Source organism: Dipodomys merriami, unplaced genomic scaffold (assembly GCF_024711535.1).
Source record: "Dipodomys merriami isolate MVZ:Mamm:240054 unplaced genomic scaffold, mDipMer1.0.p SCAF_5, whole genome shotgun sequence".
Classification (NCBI taxonomy): domain Eukaryota; kingdom Metazoa; phylum Chordata; class Mammalia; order Rodentia; family Heteromyidae; genus Dipodomys; species Dipodomys merriami.
This window is the reverse complement of record NW_027206068.1, coordinates 79,183,997-79,209,707: the sequence shown is the minus strand read 5'-3', so window position 1 is coordinate 79,209,707 and position 25,711 is coordinate 79,183,997. Positions and strand designations below refer to the sequence as shown.

Here is a 25,711-nt window from a genome sequence, read left to right as displayed (position 1 = left end):
TCCCCAGCCCCCCAGCCTCCCCTGCCTCCTCCAGCCTCCCCAGCCTCCCCAGCCCCCCAGCCTCAGTCTCCCCTGCCTCCTCAGCCTCCCCAGCCTCCCCGCCTCCTCAGCCTCCCCAGCCTCCCCAGCCTCCCCAGCCTCCTCCAGCGTGAGCCGCTCCGAGCAGGTGGCCTTGCTTCAGACTCAGTCCTGATGTGTCTGGGCCGTCCCTGCTGGCCCCGCAGGCTTCCCCCTCGTGGCCGCGGTGTTGCCACACACCTGTGCCAGCGGCGGCACTGCGGCACTGCGGGTTCCTGTGGGAGCTGCAGCAAGCTTCGTGGGCAGCTGACGTGGCCACGCCCGGCACCGCCGTGGGGCACTTGCTGGGCACCTCCCCGTGCAGGCCGCTCTCGGAGAGCACGAGAGTGTGAGCCTCCACGTACGGGCAGACGCGCCAGCAGCCACAGGTGACCTGAGACCGCCGTCACCCCACAGCAGCGTGGGTGGGGCTGGGCCGGGCTGAGCAGGGATGTGCAGCCTGGAGCAGCAAGAAGGGCGGTGAGGGACGTGGACATGGGTGAAGACTGTTGGGGGCCAGAACTGCACATGGACATGCAGGCCCCGTGAGGGGTCGGGACGCTGCACGTGGACACGCACTGTGAGGGGTCGGGACACTGCACGTGGACTCGTGCTGTGAGGGGTCGGGACGCTGCACGTGGACACGCACTGTGAGGGGTCGGGACGCTGCACGTGGACTCGCGCTGTGAGGGGTCGGGACACTGCACGTGGACTCGCGCTGTGAGGGGTCGGGACGCTGCACGTGGACACGCACTGTGAGGGGTCGGGACACTGCACGTGGACTCGCACTGTGAGGGGTCGGGACGCTGCACGTGGACTCGCACTGTGAGGGGTCGGGACGCTGCACGTGGACTCGCACTGTGAGGGGTCGGGACACTGCACGTGGACACGCACTGTGAGGGGTCGGGACACTGCACATGGACTCGCACTGTGAGGGGTCGGGAAGCTGCACGTGGACTCGCGCTGTGAGGGGTCGGGACGCTGCACATGGACTCGCACTGTGAGGGGTCGGGACACTGCACGTGGACACGCACTGTGAGGGGTCGGGACACTGCACGTGGACACGCACTGTGAGGGGTCGGGACACTGCACGTGGACTCGCGCTGTGAGGGGTCGGGACGCTGCACATGGACTCGCACTGTGAGGGGTTGGCCAGGGATGTCACAGTGCAGAGGTCCAGGCAACTCTGGGCTGTAGGATGGGCCCCTGGCAGGGCCACAATTAGCTGCTCACCCACAGCTCAGTTCTCCCCCGTCTTGGCATACTGGGGAGCTGGAAGCCCTTTTCTCTGCAGTGTGCAATCCTAAGCGGCTCCCTTCCGTTTGTAATCAAGGGGACCGTGTCCACTTTGAGGGGAGTCCAGCAGCAGTGATGCAGCCCAGGGCTGTGCCCCATGGCCGCTCAGACCTTTCTGCTTGTCCCAGGCGGGCCTGCCTTCAGGAGACTCCTCAGCCCTTGTGCGCGTCAGTCACCCTGGCTTCCTGTCTCTGTGTGTCTGACCCCTGGAGGCCCTTCATGTAAGTGGGGGTGTGGGCAACGCGCCCGCCTGCGACTGACATTTCACTAGGCATCTCGCTGGGTCCCCAGGGTGACCATGTTTGGCACGTCGGCGCTTTCTCCCGTAGGATGCATCCGCATCCGACTGTGGGGCAGACCGCCGTGTTTACCCACCCATCTGCCGGCAGACGCTGGCCTCTTCTGTGGCTGTTGTGGACGGCACCGGCCTGGCGGTGCCCGCACGGCCCGGCACCGGCTTGCTGTCTTTCTCTGGGCTGTGGGATCCCGTGGTGCTTCTGCATCTGCTGCCTGAGGAGCTCCACGCCAGGTGCAGCCACACGGCAGGCGCCCGGCTGCGGAGGCCAGCGCCCGGCTGCCCACACCCTCCACAGCACCGGCTGCTCTGATTTCTTTATGCGCACCATCCACCTCGCACAAACTGGTGTCTCCCTGCAGCTCCGCTCGCCTTCCCCTGTGATTCCTGGGCCTGGGAATCTGTGCCTCTGTGTATTGGCTGATGGTATTCAAGTCTCTTTCCTTCTTTAATACACTGTGTGTATTCTTGTTGGGTTTTGAGAGTTCCTGGTGTATTCTGGGTGGTAATCTTTATCAGATATGTAATTAAAATCCTTCTCCCATTCGGGGATGGTTTGGTCTCTCCCTTGGTAGTGTCCTTTAATGATGAAAGTTTGAGACTGATGAAACTGAATTATCTATTCTGTTTTCTTTTGTTTCTTGTGTTAGTAAAAACCATCACCAGATCTGAGCTATGAAGGTTTCCGGGGGAGGGGGTTGGTAAGGGTCTATAGCTTTTCCTGATACACTAAATCATTAATCCACTCTGAGCTAGCCATCATAGGTGGTACTATGTAAATGTCCAAATTCCCTCTTTTAGGCAATGAGAACCAGTTTTCCTAGCACATTTGTTGAAGGGGCTAGCCTTTCTTCATAGATTATTTTTTAAAATAAATCAACGAGCTTTTAGGTTGTATATGGGGTGGGGTCATTATTAGCTAAAATGGAGTTTTATTTCAGATTCCTATATGTTTTAATCCTAAGATTCACTTAACACAGTCTTTAAAACATTGATGATATATAAAGCCAAATATTAACTTTGTCCAGTTTAACAGATAATGCATGCTTTTTCATTTACTATAAATTAGTTTCAGAAGGAAAAGCAAGATTCAGTAAGAATAAACAATAATATATCATAGCTAGTTTGGGAACTGAGCAGATATTAAAAACAGGAATGGAAATTAAACAGATAGACGAAAGATGATTTCATGACCTAGAGTTTAATATTCTTGCCCTTTCCATTTAAAGTTTATAAACTGCTATGTTTCATTTATGAATTGCAAGAGAAAATGAAAGTTTTCAGGCTTTGTGTATAAGCAAGTTCAGAAAATAAACACATTTCAATTGCAGATAGTCTAAATTCTTCACAAAATAGAAGCTAATTTGGATATGTTCACCCTGAAGTTTCTGTCTGGAACACACTTTTGAAATCTGAGCTCGCTCTGTCCAGGTGGCGGTGGCCCCCCGAGCGTAGATCGCGGGGACCCAGGCCTTTCCTTCCAGCCTCATCTCCCTCCTTCCCCAGAGCTCCCGCCTCCCGGGACCATGGGCCAGAAGATTCAGTTCATGTTTGCAGGGAGAGGCCTGGACAGGGCGGAGGCTGAGGCAGAGAGGGCTGGGGAAGCTGAGAGACTCTTCTCAGACTTTCCTGCCCGCTGCACTGCTGCGTTGGTGGCTTCACACCCGGAGCCGACGCCCCGGGGCCGTGCTTGCTCCTGAGTCATGACCACAGGTGTCCGAGCACACACCCACTTGCCATCAGAAGTTAGCACACGCGCGGTGCATGGGCTGGGCAGGACCCTCTCTTCTCTTGGGAAGCGTGGAGAGCTGCCACGTGCATCCTGGCGGGGGCTGCCTTCGCTCCTGCTGTTTCATGCCTGGGATGTGGTCCCGGGGGCCTGGCTGGCAGCCACTGCAGCCTCTGGTGACGCTGTGTCAGGGCTCCTGGGGCAGAGCTGACCTGGAGGGACAGGCCCCTCTCCACAAGGCCGTCCTGTGAGGAGAGGGGCCACCCTGCCAGCCACGTCCTCGGAGACACATGGCAGTGTGGGAAAGCCCTGTGAGGGCCACAGTGCCTCCCCTGTGCGAGCCCTCCTCCCCTGTGCGAGCCCTCCTCCCCTGTGCGAGCCCTCCTCCCCTGTGCGAGCCCTCCTCCCCTGTGCGAGCCCTCCTCCCCTGTGCGAGCCCTCCTCCCCTGTGCGAGCCCCGCACCCGCATCCCCTGACGGGTCTCTGCCTCCCCCCCACCCCCGCACCCGCGTCCTCTGACCCCTGGGACAGGCTCCCTCCCAGGACAGCTCACGTCAACCCAGTCGCTCGCTATCTTTGGAGGCGCCAGGCACGAGTGGCCTGAGGAGGCCACGTCCGGCGAGGGGGAGGAGAGCTCCCACGGCCGGGCTGTGAGGGGCAAGGACAGTCTGAACGGTGTGCTCAGTCCAGATTGCGAATCTGTCTCCCAATCTGGGAGTTTCCAAGCCTTCTTGGGGCGCTGACCTGCCCTGGAAGGGGCTCTGCACCGCGTCCCCCGGGCCACGCTCCGGGGCCACACGCTCAGCCCTGTGGGAGAGGGGGACCGTGGATTGCGCGGCCAGGGCACCGCCACGCCGTGGCCTGTGGCCGGGGCACTGGGTTCAACCTTCTGTGCGGTGCCGGACTCCAACGAGCGAGCCGCCAGGGCTCTGTGCCGCCCAACACCGTGGGTTCCATGGTGCACATGCGGTCATGCAACTGGACAAGGGTCACGTCCGTCACAGGTGTCAGCTCAGCGGTTGCCGAGGTGAGGTGTGGGACGTGGCGCCGCTGGCGTCTTGTGGTTGTGCGTCCCAGAATGGGGAGCTCCGCACCCGTCTCCTTCCTTCTTCCCTGGAAGAGTAAACTGTGTGCAGCCGCGCGGGCAGGCCGCCTCGGCCGCAGCTGTGGGTCTGTGCCGGCCCCTGGGCCGGGGGCTCCCTGCAGACCGGACCCCGCGCCCCGCCGGCCCAGCCGCTACTCCGAGGAGCACCGCGGCCCTGTGTTTGTGAACAGACCACGGCACCGGGCGGGTGTCTGGGGGCTGCAGCTGGGAGTGCAGCCCGTGGGACGTGGAAGCTGCCATGTGGCCAGAGGAGAACACGCCGTGGCCAGAGAACACGCCGTGGCCAGAGAACATGCCGTGGCCAGAGAACACACCACCGGGAAACAGCGCCTGCAGGGATGAGCGCGCCCCTGTGGCAGTGACCCCTCTGCCTTGAAGGTGACCTTTCTCCCGTGGCAGTCACTCTCCTGTGGCGGTGACCCCTCCCGTGGTGGTGACCCCTCTCCCATGGCGGTGACCCCCGTGGTGGTGACCCCCATGGTGGTGACCCCTCTCTCATGGCAGTGATCCCCCGTGGCAGTGACCCCCCATGGCGGTGACCCCCGTGGCGGTGACCCCCGTGGCAGTGACCCGTCTCTCATGGCAGTGACCCCTGTGGCAATGACCCCCGTGGCAGTGATCCCCCGTGGCAATGATCCCCGTGGCAGTGACCCCTGTGGCTCTGTGCTTGCGGGTCAGGTGTTCTGGTGGCATCAGGGCCGTGGGCTGTGTGGAGGGCTTTTTTTCTTTCAATCTTTGGTTTTACAAAATCTCCCAAAGAAGGAATTGGGACGTGGGAGGCCCACCCTTCGGATGCATTTCCACCCCAGGAAAGGACAGCGCGTGCAGGAAGCAATCCCTTCACCCGGACAGGGGCTTCCAGAATGAGCTGGGGGCCGCCTGCAGGCCTTCCGTTCCCCACCCTTGTCCAGAGCTTCGTTACCGAGGAAGAATTGCGTGTTTGCTGTGGATGTCACAGGGCTGTGGGCAGGACGACCCCAGAGGCAGAAAATGTCCCAGGTAGAAGGTGGAGGAACAAAATGCCCATGCGGTCCTGGGTGGGGCTGTCCTGGGTGGGGTGGTCCTGGGTGGGGTGGTCCTGGGTGGGGCTGTCCTGGGTGGTTCTGAGTGGGTGGGGCTGTCCTGGGTGGAGCTGTCCTGGGTGCGGTGGTCCTGGGTGGGGCTGTCCTGGGTGGGGCTGTCCTGGGTGGGGTGGTCCTGGGTGGGGTGGTCCTGGGTGGGGCTGTCCTGGGTGGGGCCCTGGGTGGGGTGGTCCTGGGTGGTTCTGAGTGGGTGGGGCTGTCCTGGGTGGGGTGGTCCTGGGTGGGGCTGTCCTGGGTGGGGCCCTGGGTGGGGTGGTCCTGGGTGGGGCCCTGGGTGGGGTGGTCCTGGGTGGTTCTGAGTGGGTGGGGTGGTCCTGGGTGGTTCTGAGTGGGTGGGGCTGTCCTGGGTGGGGCTGTCCTGGGTGGGGTGGTCCTGGGTGGGGGGGTCCTGGGTGGGGCTGTCCTGGCTGGGGTGGTCCTGGGTGGGGTGGTCCTGGGTGGGCTGTCCTGGGTGGGGCTGTCCTGGGTGGGGCTGTCCTGGGTGGGGTGGTCCTGGGTGGGGTGGTCCTGGGTGGGCTGTCCTGGGTGGGGCTGTCCTGGGTGCGGTGGTCCTGGGTGCAGTGGTCCTGGGTGGGCTGTCCTGGGTGGGGTGGTCCTGGGTGGGGCTGTCCTGGGTGGGGCCCTGGGTGGGGTGGTCCTGGGTGGGGCCCTGGGTGGGGTGGTCCTGGGTGGTTCTGAGTGGGTGGGGCTGTCCTGGGTGGGGCTGTCCTGGGTGGGGTGGTCCTGGGTGGGGCTGTCCTGGGTGCGGTGGTCCTGGGTGGGGCTGTCCTGGGTGGGGTGGTCCTGGGTGGGGCTGTCCTGGGTGCGGTGGTCCTGGGTGGGGCTGTCCTGGGTGCGGTGGTCCTGGGTGGGGCTGTCCTGGGTGCGGTGGTCCTGGGTGGGGCTGTCCTGGGTGGGGCTGTCCTGGGTGGGGTGGTCCTGGGTGCGGTGGTCCTGGGTGGGGCTGCCCTGGGTGGGGTGGTCCTGGGTGGGGCTGTCCTGGGTGGGGCTGTCCTGGGTGGGGTGGTCCTGGGTGGGGTGGTCCTTGGTGGGGCTGTCCTGGGTGGGGTGGTCCTGGGTGGGGTGGTCCTGGGTGGGGCTGTCCTGGGTGGTTCTGAGTGGGTGGGGCTGTCCTGGGTGCGGTGGTCCTGGGTGGGGCTGTCCTGGGTGGGGCTGTCCTGGGTGGGGTGGTCCTGGGTGGGGTGGTCCTGGGTGGGGTGGTCCTGGGTGGGGCTGTCCTGGGTGGGGCCCTGGGTGGGGTGGTCCTGGGTGGTTCTGAGTGGGTGGGGCTGTCCTGGGTGGGGTGGTCCTGGGTGGGGCTGTCCTGGGTGGGGCCCTGGGTGGGGTGGTCCTGGGTGGGGCCCTGGGTGGTGTGGTCCTGGGTGGTTCTGAGTGGGTGGGGCTGTCCTGGGTGGGGCTGTCCTGGGTGGGGTGGTCCTGGGTGGGGCTGTCCTGGGTGGGGTGGTCCTGGGTGGGGCCCTGGGTGGTGTGGTCCTGGGTGGTTCTGAGTGGGTGGGGCTGTCCTGGGTGGGGCTGTCCTGGGTGGGGTGGTCCTGGGTGGGGCTGTCCTGGGTGGGGTGGTCCTGGGTGGGGCTGTCCTGGGTGGGGTGGTCCTGGGTGCGGTGGTCCTGGGTGGGGCTGCCCTGGGTGGGGTGGTCCTGGGTGGGGCTGTCCTGGGTGGGGCTGTCCTGGGTGGGGCTGTCCTGGGTGGGGCTGTCCTGGGTGCGGTGGTCCTGGGTGGGGGGGTCCTGGGTGGGGGGGTCCTGGGTGGGGCTGTCCTGGGTGGGGTGGTGGTCCTGGGTGGGGCTGTCCTGGGTGGGCTGTCCTGGGTGGGGCTGTCCTGGGTGCGGTGGTCCTGGGTGGGGCTGTCCTGGGTGGGGGGGTCCTGGGTGGGGCTGTCCTGGGTGGGGTGGTCCTGGGTGGGGCTGTCCTGGGTGGGGTGGTCCTGGGTGGGGTGGTCCTGGGTGGGGCTGTCCTGGGTGGGGCTGTCCTGGGTGGGGCTGTCCTGGGTGGGGGGGTCCTGGGTGGGGCTGTCCTGGGTGGGTGGTCCAATGCATATGGTGGTCTGTGGATGTAGTGGTCAGTAGGCATGGAAGTCTGTGGACATGGTGTCTGTGGACATGATCTGTGGACATGGTGGCCTGTGGATGTGGTGTTTGTTGACACAGTGGTCTGTGGATGTGTTGGTCTGTGGACGTGGTGTCTATGGATGTGGTGGTTTGTGGACATGGTGTCTGTGGACATAATTATCTGTGGACATGGTATCTATGAATGTGGTAGTTTGTGGACATGGTGGTCTTTGGATGTGGTATCTGTGGACACAGTGGTCTGTGGATGTGGTGGTCTATAGACGTGGTGTCTGTGGATGTGGTGTCCATGGATGTAGTGTCTGTAGACATGGTAGTCTGTGGACATGTTGGGCAGTCGACATGACGTCTGTGGATGTGGCGATCTATGGATGTGGTGTCTGTGGATGTGGTGTTCTGTGACCGTGGTGGTCCGGATGTGATGGTCAGCAGGCAGGGCAGTTTGTGGGTGTGGTAGTCTGTGGATGTGATGGCCAGAGGACCTGGTGTCTGTGGACACTTGCATTGCATGCTCACTCATGTGTGCATGTGTGAGGTGGTCTGTGTGTGCATGTGTGAGGTGAGGTATTCTGCGTGGGGGGGGCCTCTTAATCTGCTCAGGATCTTTCTGCGTCCTTGGTGGGGCTGCTGTTGTGACAGCGGGCTTTGAACTCAGGGCCGCACGCTTGCAGGATGCCCCGCCCGGTGTGTGCACTGGCGGTGCACATCTGCCTTGCCTTCCTCCCGCTGTGGCTGACAAGGTAGGCGTGCTCCCCACACCTCGCCTCCTCCTCGCCCCCGGGCTGATGCGGGCGCTGGCCCGCAGCCTCCCAGCAGCCGGGGGGTCTGTGCAGCTGCTGTGTGTGCCCAGGCTGCCAGTGTCCGCTCCTCAGCAGCCAGGCCCAGGGAGAGGGCGCGCTGCCGGCACCTGGCACCGTGATCCATCTGTGCCGTGGGTCTCAATAACCTGGCACATGATTTTCCTCTTTCCTTCCTACTTGAGAGCGAGCGGTCACCTTCTCACTCAAAGAACACACCGTATAGCTTCTCTGAGGCGCGTGTGCAATCGCCACCACGTCCGCTTTCGTGCAGTTGTGGCCACTGTAAGTTAGGAAGGAGTTTCTGAGCCCAAGCACTCAATATGGATGCTGTGTACTGGAGGGTTGGAAGCATATACAGCCTGGACACACCAGACACACCAGACACCCTGGACACACTGGATACACCGGACATGCCAGACACACCAGACACACTGGACATGCTAGACACAGGAGACACACCAGGCACGCTGGACACACCAGATACACTGGCCTGCTGGACATACAGAACATGCCAGACACACTGGACACACTGCATACACTGGACCTGCTGGACATATATAACATGCCAAACATGCTGGACACACCAGATACACTGGACATGCTAGACACACCAGACACACCAGACACACCAGGCATGCTGGACACGCCAGATACACTGGACCTGCTGGACATACGGAACATGCCAGATATGCTGGACACACTGAACATGCTAGCCATACAGAACATGCCAGACACACTGGACATACTGCATACACTGGACCTGCTGGACATACGGAACATGCCAGACACACTGGACACACTGCATACACTGGACCTGCTGGACATACGGAACATGCCAGAAAAGCTGGACACACTAGACACACCAGACATGCTAGACATGCTGAACATGCTGGACATGCTGGACAAAAGACACGCTGGACACACCAGACATGCTAGACACACTGAGTGGACATGCTGGACACACCAGACAAGGGGTGATCCACAAGGCTTCCTCAAGCCACCCAGAACAGAGTGCAGGGTAAGACTTAAGGCCTTAGTCATATTGGGGCTGCAGGCCACTGAGGATGGCAGACAGCCCTGAGAAGGCGGGCTGCGGGACGGGAGGTCACGCGCGTCAGCTGTGAAGACATCCAGCCCGCAGCGCTCACACATCCTGAGCCCGCGCAAACGTCCATCAGGCAAAGACCAGATCTGCAGCTGCTGCGCAGCACGAGGTGTTGCTACCCCACCCCAGTGACCGGGGGTGCCAGTGTGGGGAGGGGACACAGGGACCGTCTGGGGTCACCACTGTGTGCAGCCCGCTGGGTCTGGGACAGATGCTCAAAGCCATGGTGGGGTCAGGAGCCAGCCCAGTGGGCAGAGTACTGTCCAGCACTGCCCCGGCTGACACCTCAGCCTGGGGGGAGGAGAGGATACTGGGTCCGACCAAGGGGGTCAGGAGGACAAGATCGGAGCACGGCCCGACCGTGGACATGGGGACACACGGGCTGTCACCACAGAAGCGGGGACGCTCAGCAGAAGAAAAGAATAGGCGTGTCCTCACCCTGTCCAGACAGGTGCGGTGGCCCCCTGCAGGGAAAGGGGCTGCTTCTCGTACCACTGCAATCACCATATTTGGCACCAACTTTAAAAAATGTTTATTGTTATTATGAAGGTGATGCACAGTGGGGTTACAGCTATATAAGTTGGTTCAAGAGTACATTTCGTTTTAGGCAATGTCACCCTTCCCTGGCTCTCTCCCAGGTTTCCCCTCCCATTCCCACCTACAAGTTGTATAGTTCAATTTCAACATAATGTCTGGTGAGTACCACTGCTGCATTTGTTTCCTCCTTGTCCCTCTATTTCTGTGCCTCCCCTTATACTCCCAAAGATATATAAGCAAACACCAAGTCCAAAAAGAGGGAAAACAAAAACAGCAACAAAGACCATTTCTTGGAGTTCCTTTTGATAAACATTATGGGGTATGATCAGATGCATGTAGGTATTGTGCCTTTGTTTCTTTCCTGAGAGTGTCCTCCTTTGGTCTGCCTGGAGTCCTATGAGTATAATTTATCAAGTCCTAGTTATTTTAGGTCCAGCTTCCATATCTGGGAGAAAACATGTGCTGTTTGTCTCCATTGAACATGATTTGTCCTAGATCCATCCATTTCCCTGCAAATGATGTAATATTATTCTTTCCAGTGGCTGTGTCAAATTCCACTGTTTACAGGTACCGCATTATTTGGATCCACTCATCTATTGCAGGGCATCTGGGCTGTTTCCACAACGTGGCTATTGTGAATAGTGCAGCAATGAACATGGGTGTGCAGGTGTCTTTATGGTAGCCTGGCTGTAATGTTTCTGGTAGATGCCAGGAGTGCCTGGGTCACAGGGAAGGTCTGTGTTTAGTTTTTGAGGAACCTCCAGACTGCTGTCCAGAGGGGTTGTACTAGTGTACATTTCCACCAACAGTGCAGCAGGGCTCCTCTTCCCCAGCTCCGCCAGCATTCATTGTCTGAATTCACAGTGTTGGCCAGTCTAACTGGAGTGAGAGGGACTCTCAGCATTGTTTTGATTTGCGTTTCCTTTACGGCCAGGGGTGGTGAGCATTTGCATTTCCTCATGTGTTTCTTTGCCATGCTCACCTCTTCTGCTGAGAAGTCTCTCCTCAGCTCCTTAAGTCTCTCTCCTGTTTACTGTGCCCCTGGGATTCTTTGCAAAAAGCTTCTGCCTATGCCTATGAGTCCCAGTGTTTCTCCTACTCCCTCTTGCAGTAACTTCAAGGTTTCTGGTCTGACGTTGCAGTCTTCGATCCACTTTGAGTTGATATTAGTACATGGTGATAAACAGAGATCCAATTTTAGTTTTCTCCATGTGGATGCCTTTTTCCCAACACCAGTTACTGAAGATGTCATCTTTTTTCCACTGTAAATCTTTGGCTCCCTTATCAAATATCAGATGACTTGAAGTATATGGTTTTATTTCCCAATCTTCTAGTCTGTCCTATTGATCTTTCGGTACATTTTTATTGTCACCATTTTTAATGGCTTGTTAAGATATATTCCTTTCTCTTTTATTTTCTTTTCTTTTGGAACCTGAGTGCTAGGCAAGTTCTCCACTGCTTTTAACCCCAGCCAACATTCTTGCTGTTCTTAGTTTGTTTTCTAGATAAGAGTCTCATGCCTTTGCCCAGGTGGACCTTAGGCCGTGAACCTTCTACTTCTGCCTCCAGCATTCCTGGGGTTACAGGCATGTGCTACCATGTCCTGCTAACGTTGTCTTAATGATAGGGAGTTATCTTTTCTTAAAGGTTTATTTTATTTAGTAAATACTCAAGAGTTGATGGAAATAAGGACAGAGAAACAGAGTGATCAGGTTAAGTCTTGCAGCTTTGGAGAATAAGAAGTAAAGGGAAAAATGGAGATGTAAGATTTCTAGTTTTGTTTGAGCATATATCTGAAGATAATTCCAAGTGAAGTTTCAGAAATGATCGTGCAAGGCTGAAGTAAATGTTTTAACAAAAAGATATGAGGACAAAATATAAATAAGTATGCATTTGTATGCATATTCACTTGCAGGTTACAGAACTCTCTTTAAGTCTCCGTGCTAATAATGAATCACACTTGTTAAAATGCCCATCATGTTGTATCTATGGAGATTTTATTTTCTTTTAATGTGGTTAGCTGTTCATCAGCTATGGATGAATCCTTATGAAATTCCAAATTATCATCAATAACTTTTCAGTGATCACTAACCCAGAGCCTTCTCCATGTTATGTCAGGATGCAAAGTGACTCCCTGCTACCTCATCATTGGATCTAAATGCTTGTAAAGTTATTTGCAACGGGGAGTTTGAAAAAAAAAATACCACTTTATAGTGATTCCTTTCCCCCAGGGTCTGTGCGGGAAGCGCAGCTCTGCCCGGATGTAGCTGCTCCTGCTTTGAATTGGAGCCTAGTTTCATACGTTAACATAGACATAGACATTTTTCTTTATAAATATGTGAGCCATCCGTGGCTGGATTATATAATTGTGGAACAAACATTTACCCGGATTGTTGTTCTATTTTTAATTCCAAAGCAATTCAAGGGAAAAAGCTGTTTGCAAACAATTATAATGGACCTGTAGTATGTACCTGCAGAATGTATGAAAGCTTTTCACTGAACAATGGCGATACCTGGAAATTCTCCACAGTTGTATCCCATGGCTTTTCACCAGAGCACAACGGCACCCCTCAGCCATTTTCAGAAAAGTTCTATCAGCTTCTTCTCCATGAGGTAATGAGTCTCCCTCATAACCATTCAGTTGAAGGAATTTTAGCTCAATTTTGTCACAAGGAAAAAACTCTAATCACAAACATTTATAATACATTATATACATATATATATACACTACCCTGAATACCAACTACTATATACGTATATATATAGTTATAGCATCATTTTTAATAATTAAAGGTTTAGATCTTAACAGAGAGGTAGACAGAAAGCAGTCCATCTCATGAACTGTGGTATCTGACTGTAAAACCAGATCAGCCTCAGGGGAGACCCACTGGAACAAACCAGGGGCTTGAAGGCTGCAGTACTGTACAAAACAAACAACAGTAAGAAGAAAGCCTGGAGGCCTTTCCCGTCTTAGATTATAATTTCAAAGTTGGACAGGAAGTCTAAGAAAACCACTGCCGATTCGTCGGCCAACCTACTAAGCGTCAGCTTTTGCTGAACACAGTTTTGGTCTCTAATAATGTGGTTTTCTGGGAGCATGTTAAGCCACGGGGAGAAGAGCAACTTTATTTCATAATACCATTCCTGTCTTTGGATTTCAAAAACTTTAGGTGGGTGAAATACAAGCCCAGCTAAGAACTAAAAAATACAAATTCAAGGTGTGCTAGTAATTCTTTCCAGAACAAACAAAATGGCTTTCATTTTTGTTTTGTGTTCTTAAAAAAAAAAAAAAAAAAAAAAAACCTCATACTTTCCTTCATAAGTGGAGGATTCGAGCAAAGCATTCCAGAATTTCCCCACCACCCTCACTGGTAGAGCAAGGCACTGATTGAACAGTATACCGGGGTACTCAGGGCAGCTAGGCTTCACCCAGGGGCCCCAGCTCCCGGAAGGCCTGCAGGTGAGCTGGCCCTCAGCTTCCCAGGCTTCCACTGGCCCGTGCTGGGATGCAGGCCATTCTTCCCATGCCCTTGCCTGCTGCTGGTGTCCCAAATACCGTCCTTGAAACAGTGACCTCCCTGACAATTAGTGAACTGCAGTGTCATGCTGGCCATATCGACTGTGCAAGCGTGCTCGTCCACAAATCACCCCAGTGCCAATTAGTGTGTCTCACTAGGAGTCTGAGCCGACTGAAATGTTTGGTGTACCAGCGTCATAAAACGTTACTCTCTGAATCCAAGTAGGGAAAGTGCTAAGACATTTTAAAAATCAGATTCTACTTTTTTAATTACCATTTTAAATCATGTTATAAATGGGTTTCTCAATCAAACGTATTTCAGGTACTATTTAAGCTATAATTTTAAATGAGTGTTTTATTTTGAAAATAAAGTTGGTTTAGGTTTTTCTGGACTCAAGTATCTTAAGGATTAAAAGTTATTTTTTACCTTACCATAAAATTTAGAATTCCTGAATTAAGTGTTTTACTTTATAATAGTCATGTTTCACATAACAGTGCTTCCTTATTTTATTTAGAAACGTTGGAGATGTATTCTAATCACTTAGATGTATGATCTATAACAGTTTGCTGTTCCCTAAATTGAAAATGAGATTCTTATCACAGCACATTAGGTTCTACACATGACAAATGCGAAATGTGCTTTCAGTGAAGAATTAGCAGGGATCAACAAATCATTTTAAGCTATTTTATACTGTTTAAGTCTTTTATAAGTAGAGGAGAATTCTGCATGTGCTAGATTTTTTTATTCATCGGGCAAGCAATCTTAACTTCTATATGAATGATATGCCCATTTGTCATTGTAGCTGATTTCGATCTACGCCTCACCCATGTTGTTTAACATTTCTGCACAATGTTATTGAAGGCATGTAAATTGAACTGTATTATGACGCGAAGCCTGGGCCCTGTGATAAAGAACAGCTAACAGCACCGTTCTTTAAGCTCCCCAAACTCGCCCGAAATATAGTTACAATTTTAAGCAGGAAAATGGAGCAAGAACCTGGTGGGTTTCGGACGCGGGAGGCTGGGGTCCCGGCTGCAGGTCCGTGTCCTGCGCCCCCAGGGCTCCTCCGCCGGCCTCCGGGGGGCGGGGCCGGGTCTGGGGCTCCCCCAGCCTGCTCCCCGGGGTGCAGCGACCGCAGCCGTTCCCCACGCCCGCTCCAGGCGCGCGCGGCCCGCGGGCTCCGCGTCGGTGTCGGCCCTTACTTACTGGTGGGGCGTGGCGCGGGCAGAGGCGAGGCCGCCGGCCCCTCCAGCCACCCAGGACCCCGGGCCTCCAGGCCGGGGCCTCCCACCGCCCCGGACCTCGAGAGCCGACCCAGCCCCGGCAGGTAGCGGGGAACCCTGCAGAGGCGTGCAAGGCGTGGGGCGGGGCCCCGGGGGGCGTGGGGCGGGGTCCCGGGGGCGTGGGGCTGGGTCCCGGGGGCGTGGGCCCCGGGGGCGTGGGGCGGGGCCCCGGGGGTGTGGGGCGGGGTCCCGGGGGCGTGGGGCTGGGTCCCGGGGGCGTGGTCCTGGGGGCGGGTCCCGGGGGCGTGGGGCGGGGCCCCGGGGGTGGGTCCCGGGGGCGTGGGGCGGGGTCCTGGGGGGCGTGGGGCGGGGTCCCGGGGGCGTGGGGCGGGGTCCTGGGGGGCGTGGGGCGGGGTCCCGGGGGCGTGGGGCGGGGTCCTGGGGGCGGGGCCCCGGGGGCGTGGGGCGGGGTCCTGGGGGCGGGGTCCCGGGGGCGTGGGGCGGGGTCCCGGGGGTGTGGGGCGGGGTCCTGGGGGCGTGGGGCGGGGCCCCGGGGGCGTGGGGCGGGGTCCCGGGGGCGTGGGGCGGGGTCCTGGGGGCGGGGCCCCGGGGGCGTGGGGCGGGGTCCCCGTGGGCCTCCGGGCGCGCCCCAGCCTGGACGCTGCCTCTCCAGGGGTGCCCAGCGCCTCGAGGTCGCGCGCGGCTCCCGCTCCCCGCCCGGCCCGCGGGGCTCACCTCGCCCGGCCTGCCCGGCTCCGCCCGCGCCGCTCCCTCGGGCCTCAGGCCCCGCGGTCCGGCTCCCCAGTCAGGCGCGGCCCTCGGGTGCTCGCTGCGTCCCAGCGGCCGACACTCCCCCATCCTGCGTCCCGGGATCCCGGGGTCCCCTTCAGCTCCCCCAGCCCCCAGGCCAGGCGGAGTGGAGGGAGGAAGGAGGAAGAGGGGGAGCAGAGAGAGAGAGAGAGATCGGAGGGGGAGAGGGGGGAGAGAAGAGGGGGAGGAGAGTGGGGAAAGAGGAGGGACGGGGGGAAGAGAGGGAGGGAGAGAGGGAGGGAGGGAGGGAGAGAGGGGGAGGGAGGCGGAGGGGAGGCGGGAGCGCGGGGAGCGTGTGCGCAGGCCGTTGCCATGGAGAGGCGGCTGCCCGCGCGGCGGAGGCTGCGCTCCCGCCTCCCTCCCCCTCTTCCCGCCTGGGCTCCCCGGGCCTCGTCGGAACTCGGCCGGGGACACCCCTCCTCCCCTCCGGCCGGGGCCGGGCCGGGGCCGCCCCGGAGGCTGGCTGGGGCGGCGAGAGCCCAGCGAACGCCAGGGAGGGGCGGGACGGGGCGCGCGGGGTCTTTGCCCCGGGGGGTGCCTGGGGCCGGGCTCCGGCTCGGGGCTGCCGCCCTCCGCCGTGCCCGAGCCAGGTGGAGCCCCTCCGCGGCCCGGTCACCCGAGGCGGGGACCCCGGGCGGATGGCGGCGGGGCTGCGTCCCTCGGCCGCCGGGCGCCTCCCTCCTGCCCGCCCGGCCGCTGGGTGTCCGGCCGCCACCCCGCGCCCGGGGCGCCCCTCCAGCCGCCTTAGGCGCCGGAATTCAGGCGGCACTCGGCGTGGGCCCTGCCCGGGGACGCTGCCCCGCGGCCGGCGCTGGCCGGGACCGGCTCCCCGGAGCCCGCTCCGCGCCCGGGTGGGGAAGCGGCCTGGCGCGGGGCCGGGCGCTCCGCTGGCGCGGGGCAGGTGCGGCGGGCGCGAGGGCGGCGGGGCGGGGGAGCCCCGAGGGGCCGGGGGCGCCGGGCGCGGCGGGCCGCCGTCTCCAGCTGTCCCGCGCCGAGCGGACAATGGGGAGGCGGCGGGAGAGGGGGCCGACGGGGGCGCCGGGGCTTCCAGAAGAGGACAAACTAAAGAGCCGGGTGGGCCGGCCCCCGCGGGCGGGGTGCGCGCCCCGCGCCCGCCTTTCTTCCCTTGTTCCCGCAGCTGTGGGGCGCGGAGGGCGCATTGTGCGCACAGATGTTGGGTTTCAGCTCGGCTGTCGGGCGCTCCGAGGGGCGCCGCACGGGGGGGGGGGGGGTCGGCCGTCACCTGGGCCTCGCTCCGGGGCCGAGGCTCGGCGGGAGGAGGCTCGGCGGGCAAAAGGGGGCGAACTACGGGCCCGGGGGTCCGGAAGCGGGGCCGCGTCCGCGGGCCGGTGTCCAGCGTGTGGACTGCCCGCCCCGCAGCCTGCCAGGGCCGAACGGAGGCGCGCGGCGCCGGTTCCCGCACGTGAGCGCACTCCACGCCCGCCGAGGCCCCGGCCCCGCTGGGCACGCTGGGTCCGGAGGGAGCCGCGAGTCCGGGCATCGCGGGGGGTCCGAGCGGACGGGGCCGCGGCCCTGCCCGGGTGGAGGTCACGCCGAGCCGAGGGCTGGCTCCGCGGGGCGGGCCCCATCCCCCGCCCCCCCCGCCGGTCCCCACCCCAGCCACGCCGAACTTGCCCGAGACCAAGTGAGACTGGAGATGAGCGAGAGAAAGCCGGGAAGGCCGTGCCCGCGCGCTGACTGACAGAGCGGACGTCCACTCATAGTCCGGGGCGGGAGCGGGTTTCGGGGAGCCTCGGCCCCTTAGCCAATTGCTGTCAGCAACACGTGGGGGGGGGCATCGCTATAGCAACCGGTGGCCGGGCCGCGAGCCGCGCCGCCGCCGGCCGGGCGCGCGCCGGGCCGGATATAAGGCGGGGCGCGGCGGCCTCGCGGGTGGGAGCTGTGCGCGCGGCCAGCGGCCCTGCGGCCCTGCGGGACGGCCGGGAGCCGGGCGCGCCCCGAGGCGGCCCGCGGAACCCGCCCTGGGGGCCGGGCCGAGGCGGGGCCCGCGCGGCCCGGCCGGGAAGCGCCGCGGAGCTCCACGCGCCTGCCGGCCCGGGTCGGGTGCGGCCGCCGCCGGAGCCGCTGCGCGCAGCATCTTTGTCTCCGTTGCCTCCCGGGAAGTTTGCGGTCGGAAGCCGGAGGCCCCGCGCGCCCCGGGCTCCGGCTCTGAGCGGCCGCTGGCTGCGCCCCGGCGCGCGCCCCCACCGCCTTCGGTTCTCCGGAGCGCCCGCCCGGCTGCAGGTAACGCGGGGCACTTGGCATCGACTTGGCTCCGGGTGGAGCCAAAGCGGGCGGGAGAGCTGAGAGGAGTTGACGGGGAGCGGAAGGGGGCCGGGGGCGGCGGACCCCATCCTAGAGCACTGCCCGGCGAGGGAAGGAACGCATGGGGGGCTGCGGGGCGCCCCCCGGGCGTCGGGGCCATCCCCGCGGGGACCGACGCCTCTCCGCGGCCCCGAGAGGTCGGCGTGGGGCCCCCGAGTGGGTCCGGAGGAGGCGAGGGGCAGCCCACAGCTGCGGCTACTTCTGAGCGCACGGATTGGAAAGGGGCGGCCGCCGCGCCCGGCCCGCGCCTCCTGGAAGCCGCGGGGAAGCGGCGCGGAGCCGGCCGGACTTGCCCCCCGCGCAGCCCGGCCCGCAGAGAGTGGCAGAGGCGAAAGGAGGTTCGCACACAGGTGGGGCAGTGAGGAGAGGACGGATGGACGGACGGACAGATGAGCAGCAAGACGTGGAGAGGAGCCAAGGTGGGGGCATCCCCCGCGTATTTGGGGGCACTCCCCGCCCTCCCTGCTCCGCCGGGCCCGAGGCGAGTCGGAGGACAGAGCGGGCCTGCGGGGCCCGCACGCGCTGCCCCGGCCCCTCCCCGTCCACGTGGGGCGGCGCGCGTGCCGGGGAAACTTCCTGCCCCGAGCCGCGGGCCAGCGCGCCCGTCCTCCCGCCGCGCCGGGCTCGCTCAACCCGGCCCCCGGCGTGGGGCCGCGGGAGGTGGGCCGCCCAAGGCCTTCCGGGCGGGACGGTGGGGTGGGCGCCCTCCCGCAGCCCGGCCCGGGCCGTGCGCTCTGGGCAGCCCAGGGGGAGACGCACGCGCTGCCCGCGCGGAGCGGGCGCGCGCCTGTGGCGGCGCGTGCGGGGCTCGGCGGGCCGCGCCAGGCCGTGCCGATCCCCCACCCTGCTCCCGGCCGGGCTCGGCGGCTCTTGGGCTGCTCGGCCCTGAGCCTCCCCGTCCGTCCTCGCGGCCTGGCGTCCCCGGAGCCGCGAGGACGCGGGCGCCGGGCCGGGCCCGCGGAGTCGGGGACCCCGAGCGGGCAGCGCGCGGTGGCGACGTGAGTCCCTCGGGCGCTTTGTGGCCGGGAAGCTGGCTGCCGCATTGTCCCCTCCGAGCTCCCGGCAGCCCGGGATCCTTTGTCTCAGGCTGGGGTCTGATCTTCCCGACCCCAGCCGCCGGGCTCCGGTGAATCGCGGGGGACAGGGCCGGGGAGGTGGGGTGAGGAGGCCCGGCCGCCGAGTCCGCCCTCCCGGGCCGGGGAGGGCTGCGCCCCGCGCCAGGCCAGCTTCCTGGCGCCGGGGACTGGGCGAAGCAGGCCAGGGACCCCGTCCTCGGGGGACTGCTGCTCGAGGGGCGTCCTGCGGCGTCCCCCTTACGAGCCCAGCCCGGGTCGGGCCGACCTTTAGCCCAGAAGGCAGAGGAGGGTCAAAGAGGCGCGGGAGCTGTGCGCGGTGCGCGGTGAGCGAGTTCGGAAGTAGTCCCCGGGCTCACCGCTGGTGGGTCGCCTCGCCCCCTCGTCCCTCGCCCCCCTCCCCTGCGCTTACCGGGCCTGGCTAAGAATCCGTTAGCACCGGTGCTTTTCCGCCCCGCAAACACCAGTGTGGAAGATCTTCCCTTACATCTTAAAGTGGAGTATTTGTCCAAAACCGGTATTTTAGGAGTGTTTAAAGTTGGCAAATAAGCAATGTATTATCTTTTTTATAGTCACTTTTATGCCTGTGTGGGAATAACTTAACCTATTTAAAAAAACACCAGCATACCCCCAACTTATTTTCATTCAAGTTTGCATTTTAACATAATTATGTCTTGGAGATCTTTTTCTTTTTCTCATGCAGACTTTTCTTTTGGCTACTTGAATGGCAGATTTGCAAGTACAATTTCATCCGCAAAGGCGAACAATAGCTTTCAGTAGCACAAAGGGCTTCTCCTACCCCGATGCAGACCGTAATGCCTCTTGCTCTGATAATAGCTTCTGAAAAGATTTTGTAATGCAGAGAATTAATACATGATTATTTCCGCCTGACTTCGTTCATTTATTAGAATTCTGTGGCAAATTCCAAATTAAAAATAGTTCAGTTAACAGCTTTAAAAAATACTTTTAAAATATTTTAAGTCATTGTGCTGTGGATTTTACAGCTTGGTCACTTGTTCTGGCTTGAAAACTGCAAAAAAAAAGTGATCAGATTTAAACTAATAGTTACCTTATTTTAGCAAACACATCTTAGCAAATTTACAATGAAGTTTCCAAATAAGTCTATGATATTCACTTACCCAGCCAAAGACAAACTTACTATAGCAAGTTATTAATTGGTCTCTAAAGCTAATTTCTGAATTTTACTGGGGAAAAAGGTTTACGTAATTATAGTCATGGGTCTTCACAGATCAAAATTCCCAAAGGAATGGAGAGGCCTTTCTCCTCATTGCCTTTGCTAAGAGAGAAAAGAGAGAAAGAGACTGGCCGACGGGAGGAGGGGAGCCGGTCCTTAGCAGTGACACAGATGAGTGCCTCTGCCGCAGAAGTTTCGCGTTAGTGAAAGCAATGGTATGGGTGGGTTTTCTCCTACAACCACTTTACAACTGCAGGCCAGTGACCGGAGCCGGTCACGCTGCGGTTTTCCAACAGTGGCTACGCGGGCTTGTGAGGGGAGCCGGTGCTCCGGTCGGAGCTCCCGGCGCCGTGCGCAGGCCTCGCCGGGTCCGAGCTCACCGCGCCGGGTCGGAGCTCACCGCGCCGGGTCGGAGCTCACCGCGCCGGGTCGGAGCTCACCGCGCCGGGTCGGAGCTCACCGCGCCGGGTCGGAGCTCACCGCGCCGGGTCGGAGCTCACCGCGCCGGGTCCGAGCTCACCGCGCCGGGTCCGAGCTCACCGCACCGCGCGCAGGCCTCGCCGGGTCGGAGCTCACCGCGCCGGGTCGGAGCTCACCGCGCCGGGTCCGAGCTCACCGCGCGGCGCGCAGGCCTCGCCGGGTCGGAGCTCACCGCGCCGGGTCGGAGCTCACCGCGCCGGGTCTGAGCTCACCGCGCCGGGTCCGAGCTCACCGCGCCGCGCGCAGGCCTCGCCGGTCGGAGCTCACGGCGCCGCGCGCAGGCCTCGCCGGGTCGGAGCTCACGGCGCCGCGCGCAGGCCTCGCCGGCTTCCTTCGCTTGTCCGAACCGCAGTGTTCGCAGCGCTGCGCAGTCTAACTTGGAAGAGCTGCAGGTGGGGTGGTGGGTGAGGAACGGCGCCCTTCTGTGCCTCTGCCCATTCTCGAGGTGCCGGGGCCTGGGCTGCTCTGGTCGGAGAACACCACAGTACCGGCGCCGGGGACGGAGAACCGTGCTTGGGGCGACCGTCCTCCGAGGCCTGCCCCCCCTCCGAGGCCTGCCCCCCTCCGAGGCCTGCCCCCCTCCGAGGCCTGCCCCCTCCGAGGCCTGCCCCCCCCTCCGAGGCCTGCCCCCCTCCGAGGCCTGCCCCCCCCTCCGAGGCCTGCCCCCCTCCGAGGCCTGCCCCCCTCCGAGGCCTGCCCCCCTCCGAGGCCTGCCCCCCCTCCGAGGTCCCCCCAGGTTCCCCCCCAGGTCCCCCCCTCCCCTCCTCGGCTCCCAGCTCGCGCGGCGCCCTGCTGGCGCAGGAGGGGTTCTGCTTTTAAAGGAAAAGAGTCTGACTGTAATGTCAAGTCATAAATATTTAAACGTCATTTCTTTCCATCTCGGTCCAGACTGGATAAGACGCCTCCAATGAGCTCGGGCCCTTCCGGCAGGCCGCGGGCCCGGCCGCCCGGGCTGCGGCCCGAAAGCGCGGGTCGCTCAGCTCCGCAAAACAGTAGCGGTGAAGCTGCTTTGGCCCAACCACGGCCCAGAGAGGGCGTCCGCCCCATCAAAGAGAAACCATCCGTGCTCGTTCTTCGGGATTCCCAAGTCCTGGCCGACCATCCCCCCCCTCGGAGCCACCGGGGTGCCTCAGATGGGAGGGGCGGCCCCCCATCGTCGCGGCCCCGCCCGAGCGCCCACGGCCAACCCGAAGCCTTGCTTCCCGCCCCGTCCTGAGCCTCTCAGGGCCCCTTTGTGGAAGTCCCGCGTCGCCCCGCTGACCCCCAGTGCCGCCCGCCTGGCCCACTACCCCCCAGTGCCGCCCGCCTGGCCCACTGCCCCCCAGTGCTGCCTGCCCAGCCCACTGCCCCCCAGTGCCACCTGCCCAGCCCACTACCCCCCAGTGCCGCCCGCCTGGCCCACTGCCCCCCAGTGCTGCTGGCCCAGCCCACCTGCCCCCAGTGCCACCTGCCCAGCCCACTGCCCCCCAGTGCTGTCCCCCAGCCCACTGCCCCCCAGTGCCACCTGCCCAGCCCACTGCCCCCCAGTGCCACCTGCCCAGCCCACTGCCCCCCAGTGCCAATGCCCAGCCCACTGCCCCCCAGTGCCAATGCCAGCCCACTGCCCCCCAGTGCCACCTGCCCAGCCCACTGCCCCCCAGTGCCACCTGCCCAGGTCCACTGCCCCCCAGTGCTGTCCCCCAGCCCACTGCCCCCCAGTGCTGTCCCCCAGCCCACTGCCCCCAGTGCCACCTGCCCAGGCCCACTGCCCCCCAGTGCTGCCTGCCCAGCCCACTGCCCCCCAGTGCCGCCTGCCCAGCCCACTGCCCCCCAGTGCCACCTGCCCAGCCCACTGCCCCCCAGTGCTGTCCCCCAGCCCACTGCCCCCCAGGGCCACCTGCCCAGCCCACTGCCCCCCAGTGCCACCTGCCCAGCCCACTGCCCCCCAGTGCTGTCCCCCAGCCCACTGCCCCCCAGGGCCGCCTGCCCAGCCCACTGGCCCCCAGTGCCACATCCCCAGCCCACTGCCCCCCAGGGCCACCTGCCCAGTCCACTGCCCCCAGTGCCGTCCCCCAGCCCACTGCCCCCCAGTGCCACCTGCCCAGCCCACTGCCCCCCAGTGCCACCTGCCCAGCCCACTGCCCCCCAGTGCCACCTGCCCAGCCCACTGCCCCCAGTGCTGTCCCCCAGCCCACTGCCCCCCAGTGCTGTCCCCCAGCCCACTGCCCCCCAGTGCTGTCCCCCAGCCCACTGCCCCCCAGTGCCACCTGCCCAGCCCACTGCCCCCCAGTGCCACCTGCCCAGCCCACTGCCCCCCAGTGCCACCTGCCCAGCCCACTGCCCCCCAGTGCCACCTGCCCAGTCCACTGCCCCCAGTGCCATGTCCCCAGCCCACTGCCCCCCAGTGCTGTCCCCCAGCCCACTGCCCCCAGGGCCGCCTGCCCAGCCCACTGCCCCCCAGTGCTGTCCCCCAGCCCACTGCCCCCCAGGGCCGCCTGCCCAGCCCACTGCCCCCCAGTGCCATGTCCCCAGCCCACTGCCCCCCAGTGCTGTCCCCCAGCCCACTGCCCCCCAGGGCCGCCTGCCCAGCCCACTGCCCCCCAGTGCTGTCCCCCAGCCCACTGCCCCCCAGTGCTGCCTGCCCAGCCCACTGCCCCCAGTGCCATGTCCCCAGCCCACTGCCCCCCAGTGCTGCCTGCCCAGCCCACTGCCCCCCAGTGCCAATGCCCAGCCCACTGCCCCCCAGTGCCATGTCCCCAGCCCACTGCCCCCAGTGCTGCCTGCCCAGCCCACTGCCCCCCAGTGCCAATGCCCAGCCCACTGCCCCCAGTGCCATGTCCCCAGCCCACTGCCCCCCAGTGCTGCCTGCCCAGCCCACTGCCCCCAGTGCCAATGCCCAGCCCACTGCCCCCAGTGCTGCCTGCCCAGCCCACTGCCCCCCAGGGCCACCTGCCCAGCCCACTGCCCCCCAGTGCTGTCCCCCAGCCCACTGCCCCCCAGTGCCACATCCCCAGCCCACTGCCCCCCAGGGCCGCCCGCCCGCCTGTCCTGCCCAGCCTGGGCTGCAGGCTGCGCCCGGGGAGGGGGCGGCTGGCACCCAGCCAGGGCCCAGGGCGCCTCCACCGGGAGCTGCCCCGCCCGGGCAGAAGCTGGCCAGGGCAGGGGCCTGGGGGACCCGAGGGGACCCGCGCCTGCGGGCCGAGGGGCCGCGATCGCTGACAGCTGGGCCGCTCTGGGCCCTCCACCCCAGGCGAGCCGCGGGGAGCGCGTGCGCGGTCCTCCCACGTCCCCCGCGGGCGACGGGCGCGGAGCCCGGCTGGGCCGCGGGGTCGGGGCCTCGAGCGGCCGGGGACCTGGGGACGCGGCGCTCCTGCGGTGTGGGCCGGGCGGGGGTGGAGGGGAGGGGGGCGGAGGGGCGGGGGGGAGGGGGGCGGAGGGGGGAGGGGGGCGGGGGGGAGGGGGGCGGGGGGGAGGGGGCGGAGGGAGGGGGGCGGGGAGGGGGGCCGAGGGGAGGGGGGCGGAGGGGAGGGGGGCGGAGGGGAGGGGGCGGGGGGAGGGGGAGGGGGGCGGAGGGGAGGGGGAGGGGGGCGGAGGGGAGGGGGGAGGGGGGCGGAGGGGAGGGGGGCGGAGGGGAGGGGGCGGAGGGAGGGGGGCGGGGAGAGGGGCCGAGGAGGGGCGAGGGGAGGGGGCGGAGGGGAGGGGGCGGGGGGAGGGGCGGGGGGAGGAGGGAGGGGGCGGAGGGAGGGGGGCCGGGCTCCACCGCTGCTCCAGGAGCCCGGCACCGCACCCTCCCCATCCTCACCCCTCCCATCCTCCCTTCCCTCCTCCCCTCTCTTCATCCCTTCTCTTGCCACTTCTCTCCCCTCATCTCCTCACCCCTCCTCCTCTCCTCTCCTCCTCTCCCCTCCTCCTCACCCCTCCTCTCCCCTCCTCCTCACCCCTCCTCACCCCTCCTCTCCCCTGCTCCTCACCCCTCCTCTCTCCTCCTCCTCACCCCTCCTCTCTCCTCCTCACCCCTCCTCTCCCCTCCTCCTCACCCCTCCTCTCCCCTCCTCTCCCCTCCTCACCCCTCCTCTCCCCTCCTCTTCACCCCTCCTCTCCCCTCCTCTCCCCTCCTCTCCCCTCCTCACCCTCCTCTCCCCTCCTCCTCACCCCTCCTCTCCCCTCCTCACCCCTCCTCTCCCCTCCTCTTCACCCCTCCTCTCCCCTCCTCTTCACCCCTCCTCTCCCCTCCTCACCCCTCCTCTCCCCTCCTCACCCCTCCACTCCTCTCTCCCCACCCCTTGCCCCCTCCCCTCTCCCCTTCTCACCCCTGCTCCCCCCTCCTCTCCCCCACCCCCTCCCCTCCCGGCCCCACTCCAGCCTCACCATCCTCCAGCCACACAGCCAGGCAGGAAAATCCGGCGTCTTTTCTCATTTAACCCGCGTTTCCATTAACTCGGTCCGGGCGCCCGCTAATCCGCGCACCGAAGGCAAAAGGAGGCTAATTAATGACCAGCTTTTCCAGTCAAGACCGGCGATAATTGCTTTGGTGGCCTTTATGATTACAAGATAAAAACGGGCCCGGCCTGACACAAGAGGCACTGTGTACACTGGGAGAGGGGAGGAAATGAAGAGCTGGGCGGCTGAATGCGGAGCAGAAAATTACTAATAGAAGAGAGATAATGAATAGGCCGGCCGGGCATTCATGGGGAAAAATCCATTTTGTTGTTACCACGAGAAATTAGGAGGTGGAAGGGAGTTTGCTAATTGTTCTGGTCTGGGTGCAGAACGAGGCCGGGCGTGCGCCTCCATTCATCTCCCCGGTAATTGTGGGGGGCAGCGGCCAGCGCCAGCGCTTTGCCCGGGCCCTTCCATTTTCCTGTGGCGTTTTTAATTGTTGCTAATGAAGCTAATGAGGGGCCCGATGGGCGGTTTGCCCCGGAGACCCTGGGGCCCACCAAAAGGAGTTTCCCATCTCCTCCCCCCATGAGGACCCGGAGGGTTTGGGGCCTTAAGTTTCACAGCTCTAAATTCTGCCACCTGTTCTCCGTGTC

The 25,711-nt window shown here is 62.8% G+C and overlaps 1 protein-coding gene across 4 annotated transcripts in view; it reads left to right on the top strand.

Moving 5' to 3' along the window:
* The window catches only part of Ptprn2 (protein tyrosine phosphatase receptor type N2), a 594,518-nt gene that overhangs the window by 457,982 nt on the left and 110,825 nt on the right, over positions 1–25,711 (top strand). The gene's annotated exons all lie outside the window — the stretch shown is intronic.